This window comes from Ylistrum balloti, unplaced genomic scaffold (genome assembly GCF_031769215.1).
Source record: "Ylistrum balloti isolate Yb309-2 unplaced genomic scaffold, AGI_CSIRO_Ybal_v1 Utg369850, whole genome shotgun sequence".
NCBI classification, from domain to species: domain Eukaryota; kingdom Metazoa; phylum Mollusca; class Bivalvia; order Pectinida; family Pectinidae; genus Ylistrum; species Ylistrum balloti.
Genome location: NW_026782003.1, coordinates 2,597,486 through 2,606,872, shown reverse-complemented (window position 1 = coordinate 2,606,872; position 9,387 = coordinate 2,597,486). Strand labels below are relative to the sequence as shown.

At 35.3% G+C, this 9,387-nt stretch overlaps 1 pseudogene; it reads left to right on the top strand.

Annotated features, from left to right (window-relative positions):
- Positions 1–2,596: 2,596 nt before the first annotated feature.
- On the top strand, positions 2,597–6,046 carry LOC132545521 (signal transducer and activator of transcription 2-like; annotated as a pseudogene).
- Positions 6,047–9,387: the final 3,341 nt, after the last annotated feature.

The window sequence follows — 9,387 nt, the reverse complement described above, 5'->3', positions numbered from 1 at the left end:
TTTTGGAATTTGCTCGTCATTAATGCCGGAAATTAGAATTCCACCCACAAAACACCATGATTTAAATTTCCAATCAACAATTTGGCTATAATTTCAATGTTTCACAATCAGGTCCATAGATTTTTTTTTTTGTTTCCCTTAATTGAGCTGCACTCACTTTCTCAGAAAATGTGTAATTAATTCCTTTTTTTTCTAGAATTTCTGATAGATGTTCAGTCTAATGAGATCCAAGATCAAATATCAATGCTGCTCAAGGCTTCACACTTGGACGGTCTTCTATTTTTAATTTTGTGATTCTTATGAAATGGACCATTTTTAGCTATTTTTGAAGTAAAAACAGTCTTATTCTACAAACGCCATTGTGATACAGATCCTGCCCATAACTCACCGTCACCGTTAGTCGTAAGCAGACACTGCTTAGACAATTAACGCTTTGGACTATAATCCCAAAACATCAACCAGCACAGGCATCAACACAATTCCACAAAATCCTGTGATTCTGTCTTAAGATTGGCCAACATTAACAAGACCAAATCGGCTTTCAGCATCCTCTCAAGACAGCCGCCTCCAGCCTAAAGCGCCTTGATTGATAACTGTACTCAGTTTCCGTAGTAACATTTCTAATACATTTTTTTTTTCAAATTCCGAGTAAGATACACAGTGACATTAAATATATGTTCCAATATAATGTGCAAGGCATGGTGTTTTTTTGTCATCCTCTATAAAATTTTTTTTATATAGATGTATCTATAATTTCACTGTTTAATGTGCCTCAATTCAACCCACAGAGAGGATTTTACTGAATCTTGGATAATATACCTAACCCAGGTTATTACCAATCCTTTCATAATATTTCATTGGCAATATGCTAGGATGCAATTTGAGTTTTATAGAATGATTCAAGGAAAATTTGACAGAGAAAAACATTAATGATTATATAAGAAACAAACCTTTATGACCTCCATTTTCTTTAGATATCATAATTTTTTCACAAGCAAATCAAATTTCACCTAAGTCAGTTACCACATTTATTTGAAATTAAGCCCATGCTTGGTAATAAGCCCACTCATATCTATTGCTATTCAGTAGAATTACAACCCAGTGTCTTTTTATTGTCATGCAGTAAGTCTAATCCCCTTTCTTTGAGTAAGATTCTGTTTGAAGATTCCCTGAACCTATTGTCCTGTAATAAGCCCAACCCTGACTCCATGTCAGAATTTGTATGTTGACCTCTGAATTTTTTGCAGGATAAACAATTATGTCAAAAAATGGCTAAGTGGAGATATACTTAAAATAGTGTTAACATCTCTTAAGCAGCGTAGTAACTTAAATCCTTATTTAACATTATATCACAAACAGTATGAAAGAATCCAACTTGATATAAAAGCACACAATATGATACAGATGGATGAGTTACAGTATGAAGAATGTGTTTCATGATATACCAACCTTTTTATAAGAATTCTAAGAGATCCAGATAGAGAAATAAGCACTATATTGTATGATGCACTATAACACAGGTATAAATATCCAACAGAGAAACCACTTCAACACAGAACCTATCTCTGGAAACGTTGGACCATCGTACAAAAATTGTCAGTTCACCAACATCACACAACCTATCTGTGGAAACTTCAGACCATTGTACAATTCTGTCAGTTCATCAACCTGAAAAAGAGAACAAAAACACACTACAGACAAACAACCTCTGTTCCAACAATACACATATTTGACATACTGCAAAGAAAAAAGGTGTATAGGAACACAGATTTTATTTTGCAGTTCAAGGGAGGTAATCCCATTCAAGTATTGATATACCAGTCTTGGACAATGTATACCATCTGATGTTCCCTATCCAGATCTTATATATCCCTCTGTATACTAATTGTGAGTCTGAGGTTTGAACTTTCAAAACTGAGAGGCAATCTGAAATACACACTTTTATTATAAAAATTCTACACAATTTTAACAGGAACATTATCACAGACGTTCCACAGGATGATATACCCCGTAACTGATAACCTCTCCATACAATGCAACAGATATTTTACAACACATGTCTTTATCTGTTTAACCTTCGTTAAAGAACTTGATCAATAAACTGAATTTATTAAAGTTTAATACATATAAACATATTCTGTCTGGTTGTGAAGTGTGGGATAATTTTTACCTGTTCACATCAGCAGTGTTACAGTCTGCAGAGTGACAAAGTTTCAAGAAGATCATATTTCAGGTTTACATGTACTATTGTCTCGTTTTATTTCCGATACACAAAGAGAAAGCATAATTAAGCAATCATGTTGAAAAGAAGTTCGGTCAAAACCTACACCTTGTGCTCCCAAACTAAAAACAGCACACTTAGGTCTTCTTAAACTGAAAGTACTGTAGCACCTTTCACACAGTGGCAAATTTCACTCGGGTAATCACTTCTGGGTTCCATGGGTTGACTCCAACTTATAGTCTATGACAGGACAACCAAGTATAGAATTAGGGTCACAAGTTTATTTAGCAATATCATTTAAAAGATGATGCAAAGCCTGTAAAGCATTTATAGACGACAATGAAGGCATTTTGGATAATGAAAAAGGTATTATAGATGACAGACAAGAGACACAACTACAGATGGATGACAGACATTATGACAGCACAGACGATGGAAATTTAGAATAATGATATGTTACTGACCTCCAGTCAGTTTCCAGGCTAAATTTGTGCTAGAAGCCAACAGATGCTGCTGAACATAAGCCAAAAAATAATTAAGTGACTCTGGACAAAACACAAATTTAGAGTCTTATTAAAAGGTGTTGCACCATGGTAGGTCATCAGTGGTGACCAGTTCCTACTTCAAAACTTATGCCAGGTCTGACAAGAGACATGTGAAAACCTATTTATCTAGCCTTTATGCCTCATCTCCTTGACTGTGGTACATCCTATTGACCCTAATTGGACAATACTATTTCTTGGTCAGACAATGGCCAGCCAGGAATTCCTCAAGTTTCTCTGGATTCCTCATGCGCCAATAATTTTTTGTATACATAGGGAAACCTCTATATGTCAAAACACCAGTGGTGCTGTACAGAAAAACAAAAACATGAGAGACAGCAGTTTACATTGGAGCACGACAGCAGATATAACCTATTCCTGTTACACAATGATAATTAACCTTGTAATAAAGTCAGCACCTCTCACACTTACAATAGGAAGAATACACAATGTACACATGTTTCCAACACTGATATGGTCCCTTAATGAACAAGTAGTGATCTGATTGCTTTGGTATATAAATAGCACAAAAATGCATGGAATTTACAATATTTATGTGACGTTGGTTGTTGTGAAAACAATATCCCCGGATAACATTTAAGTCTATGTGCTCCAAACTGGGTTAATTAACATTCAGTTGTAATTATAAAGAATTTTTCTAACTTTAACATATGCATGTTTTCTGTTCAAAAGCAATTGTCTATTCTCTATGTGGTGCACAGAGGCTGTAATGAGAATCAGCCATTACAAGCTATCACACTAATATCGTAGTTGGTCGTGAGTTTTCGCAGGCTAATCACAGGCTGGCATGATTGCCTCTTAATTTTCCAGAGAATTCTTGAAAATTTCTCTGCAAATCATGCATGAGTTTTATTTTGTTAGAGTTGTGTCTTTTTGCTATACTCTAAGTGATCAAAACCAATACTTGTTCACATGAGATTTCAAGACAGCACTGAGCACATTTTGCCTGACAAGTAAAATACAGATAAAACTGCTATGTTTAGTCAGGAAAAATCAGGACTACAAGGACAGATTTTAGATACTAAACAGATCTTGTCTCGAGGGAAACACACAGAAAATGGCGTTGTTCGTGGAACATCCAGGATCATCCGTCTCTCTATGGTTGTCTCTTGTGTCAATTCCTTCCGATGTCAGTATCGACACTGGTCAGTAATTGTGATATCAACTCCCGAAAGTATCAGTCTGAGGGAGATTAGTTAATCTGGAAACAATATCTTTTCCATGGGAGTGGAGGCACAATCAACATAATAGACATCTCCCACTTTTGTCAGTGTCTTTTGTAACACCAATTCTCTACTGTCCACTAGCTGTTTGATGTTCACGACATAGAAAAACCTAATAAAACTGGATTACAGGGGATAAAAAAAGGAACAGGCAAAACTTTACAATGATTTCAGTCATACCTTCACAGTTAAAATATATTTTTCTTTCTTATTTACTGCTAAAAAAATCTCTCTTGTCCTTGACCTAGAAAACCTTTGGAATATGTTTGCATCTTCGCAAAATTTTCAAATAAGAATGCCTTGCTTCATTTTGAAGGTCTGTAATTGCTTTATCATAACTTAGAAGTTTCTTCATAACATCAGATTAAAGACAATACCTTACCAGCATTAAAATTGTTAGTTTTCGTAGAAGTAAGGAATAAAACATATCTTGATTTTAAACTCTAAAAAAATATGCTTGTTTATAATGAAGTCATGTAAAACCATTTTCTTTGCACCAAGTATCAAATGCAAACTCTCCGACAAATATCACATTGATTTTTATTTGTGCCATTTCACTACATTTCAGTTCATAGAGATTGGAAGACTCATGAATTCAAATCAAATTAAAGTTTCTAAATTATTCTGTAAAATCCTTCTGATGCAATATAATATTTCAAATCCGATGCCAGGAATCCTACGAGGAGAATACTGATGTGATATAATGGAGTAAAAAAGCAGGATTTACTCTTGTAACCTTGGGAACCATCAGCCGCTCTCATACGGCTAATATCCATAAGTTTTTTATTAGGATTCTGGTGGGACCTAGTCAGTAGATTCTGATGGGACCTAGTCAGTAGATTCTGGTGGAACCTAGTCAGTAGATTCTGATGGGACCTAGTCAGTAGATTCTGGTGGGACCTAGTCAGTAGATTCTGATGGGACCTAGTCAGTAGATTCTGATGGAACCTAGTCAGTAGATTCTGATGGGACCTAGTCAGTAGATTCTGATGGAACCTAGTCAGTAGATTCTGATGGGACCTAGTCAGTAGATTCTGATGGGACCTAGTCAGTAGATTCTGATGGAACCTAGTCAGTAGATTCTGATGGAACCTAGTCAGTAGATTCTGATGGGACCTAGTCAGTAGATTCTGGTGGAACCTAGTCAGTAGATTCTGATGGGACCTAGTCAGTAGATTCTGATGGAACCTAGTCAGTAGATTCTGGTGGAACCTAGTCAGTAAATTCTGATGGAACCTAGTCAGTAGATTCTGGTGGAACCTAGTCAGTAGATTCTGGTGGAACCTAGTCAGTAAATTCTGATGGAACCTAGTCAGTAGATTCTGATGGAACCTAGTCAGAAGATTCTGGTAGAACCTAGTCAGTAAATTCTGGTGGAATCTAGTCAGTAGATTCTGGTGGAACCTAGTCAGAAAATTCCGGTGGAACCTAGTCAGAAAATTCTGGTGGAACCTAGTCAGTAGATTCTGGTGGAACCTAGTCAGTAGATTCTGATGGAACCTAGTCAGAAGATTCTGGTGGAACCTAGTCAGTAGATTCTGGTGGAACCTAGTCAGAAAATTCTGATGGAACCTAGTCAGTAGATTCTGGTGGAACCTAGTCAGTAGATTCTGGTGGAACCTAGTCAGAAGATTCTGATGGAACCTAGTCAGTAGATTCTGATGGAACCTAGTCAGTAGATTCTGATGGAACCTAGTCAGTAGATTCTGATGGAACCTAGTCAAAATATTCTGGTGGAACCTAGTCAGTAGATTCTGGTGGAACCTAGTCAAAAAATTCTGGTGGAACCTAGTCAGTAGATTCTGGTGGAACCTAGTCAAAAAATTCTGGTGGAACCTAGTCAGTAGATTCTGATGGAACCTAGTCAAAAAATTCTGGTGGAACCTAGTCAGTAGATTCTGTTGGAACCTAGTCAGAAAATTCTGGTGGAGCCTAGTCAGTAGATTCTGGTGGAACCTAGTCAAAAAATTCTGGTGGAACCTAGTCAGAAGATTCTGGTGGAACCCAGTCAAAAAATTCTGGTGGAGCCTAGTCAGTAGATTCTGGTGGAACCTTGTCAGTAAATTCTGGTGGAATCATGTCAGTTGATTAGAAAAGTTATGCAATATTGACAACAAATATCACTTTTAAAGCTACTTATTGCTTCCCATCACTGACAGATGACTTAAACAAGTAATTATCATAAATAGTATTAATGTTACATTTATGACAGATTTAAGGTCCACCTTCACCTTGAACAAACATCTCCTTCAAACAATGAATAGTACTCATGACATTTTGTCAAGTAAAAGCAGGTTCATTAACATAATAGAACACATTTATACTATTCGACCTTGACACTTGCAAAGTAGTGTCCCTTTAGGAGGTACTGATTGCTTACTGAAGGACATAAACCTATAGATGACCTTGAGTTTTACTATGATTAATACTTTGGTTGTCATTGGTTACCTCTATTCTTCAGATATTACACACATTTATCAACGTAGAGATGCTAATGACCCCACTATTTTAATTGGCTCCCTCAGAGAAAACCCCATGACCAACAAACCAATATTATTGGCAGCAATTTACATCCTGAAACACTTTCATCGTGATTCGATACAATTCTACGAGTTTTCCTCAATTTCCTCTGAACCATCCATTTATCAACTATATGGAAAGCTGGGGGAAATAAGGTAAAATTAAGCCTGGGGTCATCCAAGACCACATACCATTAAGACCATTTCCTAACAGACTGGCCAGTGCTAGGTCCTTTCAGGGTCCTAGAAGGGTCAGATATGCTGTCAACTTTATCTAAAGCCGTGGGTTTAAGTGTCATTTATATGCACTGGCATGCTCCGTGCTTGTTCTCCCAGTATGTCAAGCCAGTGTAGCTGGAGTTTGTCCTTCTGCTTCCCACACTAACAAACTCATTATTCTGCCATAAAAACCCAGATGACATTTTGGGAAAAACATATGGGATTATTAAATAAATTCAAATTACACTCAGAATCTAAACAAATTTGTGTCACTTTGTCTATAATGGCATGTATTGGAAATGCTCCGATATCTTTTCTCACTGTATCATACAGTGACACACCAGTGTTTATCATTTTTGGACTCTACATTAATGCAATTCTGGAGGGGGGGGTGGGTTTCCATAATATTCTTTTAAAAGTTTAATCTAAATTCTAAAATATTGTACACAAAGTCCTGTTGTATCAACTTAAGACCCCAAACAGCATAATTAATACGCTTTCTAAAAATCTAACTGCTCTAAATACCTTTTCTTGAATATCAAAAATCCTAATTATAACAATCCTACAATTCCTAGCTACGCCCAATTCCTAGTTTCTAGCTTACTACTGGTTACCCAACCCCAAGCCTTATTCAATAACTTCCCATTCCAAAACTTTTCCACAATAAAATAACTTGTAAGTAAATAATCTCCTCAGAGAGAGTTAGAACGACCACTATCACTTCCTGTTCAGATACCTTATCCTTGTTTTTAATTCCAAACTTATTGACACTATTGGATAACATAAATTTGACATTATATGGAAGGCCTTAAAAGGTTAACTGCAGTCTTTTCCCCCAAGGCTGAGAAAACCACACCAGTCCTGAAATGTACAACCCGATACAGTTACACGTTACTTACTATGACTAATACTCACCGATATCTTATCTTTTCATTGATTCACTGGAGAATTCAAAAACTTTGATAATTATTCATTGTGCTGCCACCTCTCAAATCAGGTGTAGGAATGCAGTAAAACGTGTCCCTGGTTTAAACAGAGCTAAACTCAAAAGTCAGTATAATATATAGCACTATCTATCCACTTTTCTATCAAAATTCTTCTGCGCTCCCCTCCACTAGTGTGTTTTTACCTGTACACACACCTACCTGAGATGAATTCACTGGGCCACCAGTTAGGTGATCAGTACACTAGTCCCAGGTAAACAAACACTAAGGAGGTACTGATGGGTACAATAATTATCCTAAAAAGTTGATTATTCTTTTTTATTTTTTTTTTGTATGGTAAATATCCTAAAAATTTGATCATTTTTATTGAATATGTCAAAATCATAGTAAGAGACTTGATCAACCTTATCTGTTACATGTATGTGATAAATATTCTAAAAGTTGATATCTTTATTGATATCATGGTAAATATTGTAAAACAGAATCCTTTTATGTATAATAAATATCCTAGAATGTACGTCAGTATTGAAAATTTTCTTCAACAAAGTCTTTAATAAGATAAAAATCTGTTTAATTTTCCTGCTTAAGAAAATAAAACTGCTGTATATTCATTTATCATTTCTGCTAACTATTTGACAAAACATTACACCTTATTACTATTTTCAGCAATTCTGTTGTATATGTCTTGTCTTTAATAAACATGATATAAGAAACACAACAGAATTTTTTTATGCACAATAAAACAGTAACTGATTATTGAACTGAACAAATAACTGAGTGAAAAATGTCATTTTAATAAATTTTCTCTTCAAAATTAAAGCATATTTACATTAGTAACACAATCCATATGGCACACACCATCTAATCCTGTATTGTCACAAAATGTCTGGTTCAGGTTCACAACACATGTCTACCGACCCTTAAACGGCCACTGACTTTTTAATTGAAAAGGAATTTAAAGGAAACATTTCATCCTATATTTGCTTTCAGGGATTGAACTTATTTTTTTACAAAATTACAACAAAATTTGCTGAAAGAAATTAAGACTTAGAGCTGAGATGGGGAAAACGTGAGAAGAACAAAGAAAAATGATAGAAGGGCACAAAACGAGGAAGGTGTAAAGGTACACAACTTGTTCTCCTCCAATACACATTATAGAATATCATATGTACATCTCAAACATTTAATTAAGATAATAACAGCTTCTGATCACAGACAGAAAACTGCTAACTGTCGGATGACCACATTTATCTAAATATCTGTATTTGTATGGAATCTGACGGTGACACGGTCAGAACATTTAAATACTCTGGTTTCCCATGAAGAATTATCATGACCACAAGACTTAAACTTAAACAGTACAAAGTAGATTTGATGACTGAATTATTAGATTACTTAAAGAGATTATTTACAAGATTACTCTACTTAAAAGTATTAAAAAGAACATTGTTGATTCTTTTAAATCGCATACCGACATTTAAAAGTTAGAATGCACACATGAATAGCATAATTTTGTCTGGCATATAAAGTTCACCTTGTCTGTCTAAAGGAAGAACGGGAGTTTTCAAGGAAGATCAAACTAATTTCATTTAAAGCAGTTTGATAATTGAGAAATTATGTCATGAATTAAAAGGTGACATTCACCAATTTTTATATGCAAGAGCTGAAAAGAGTCTATATCCAAAGATCAGTGGTTAA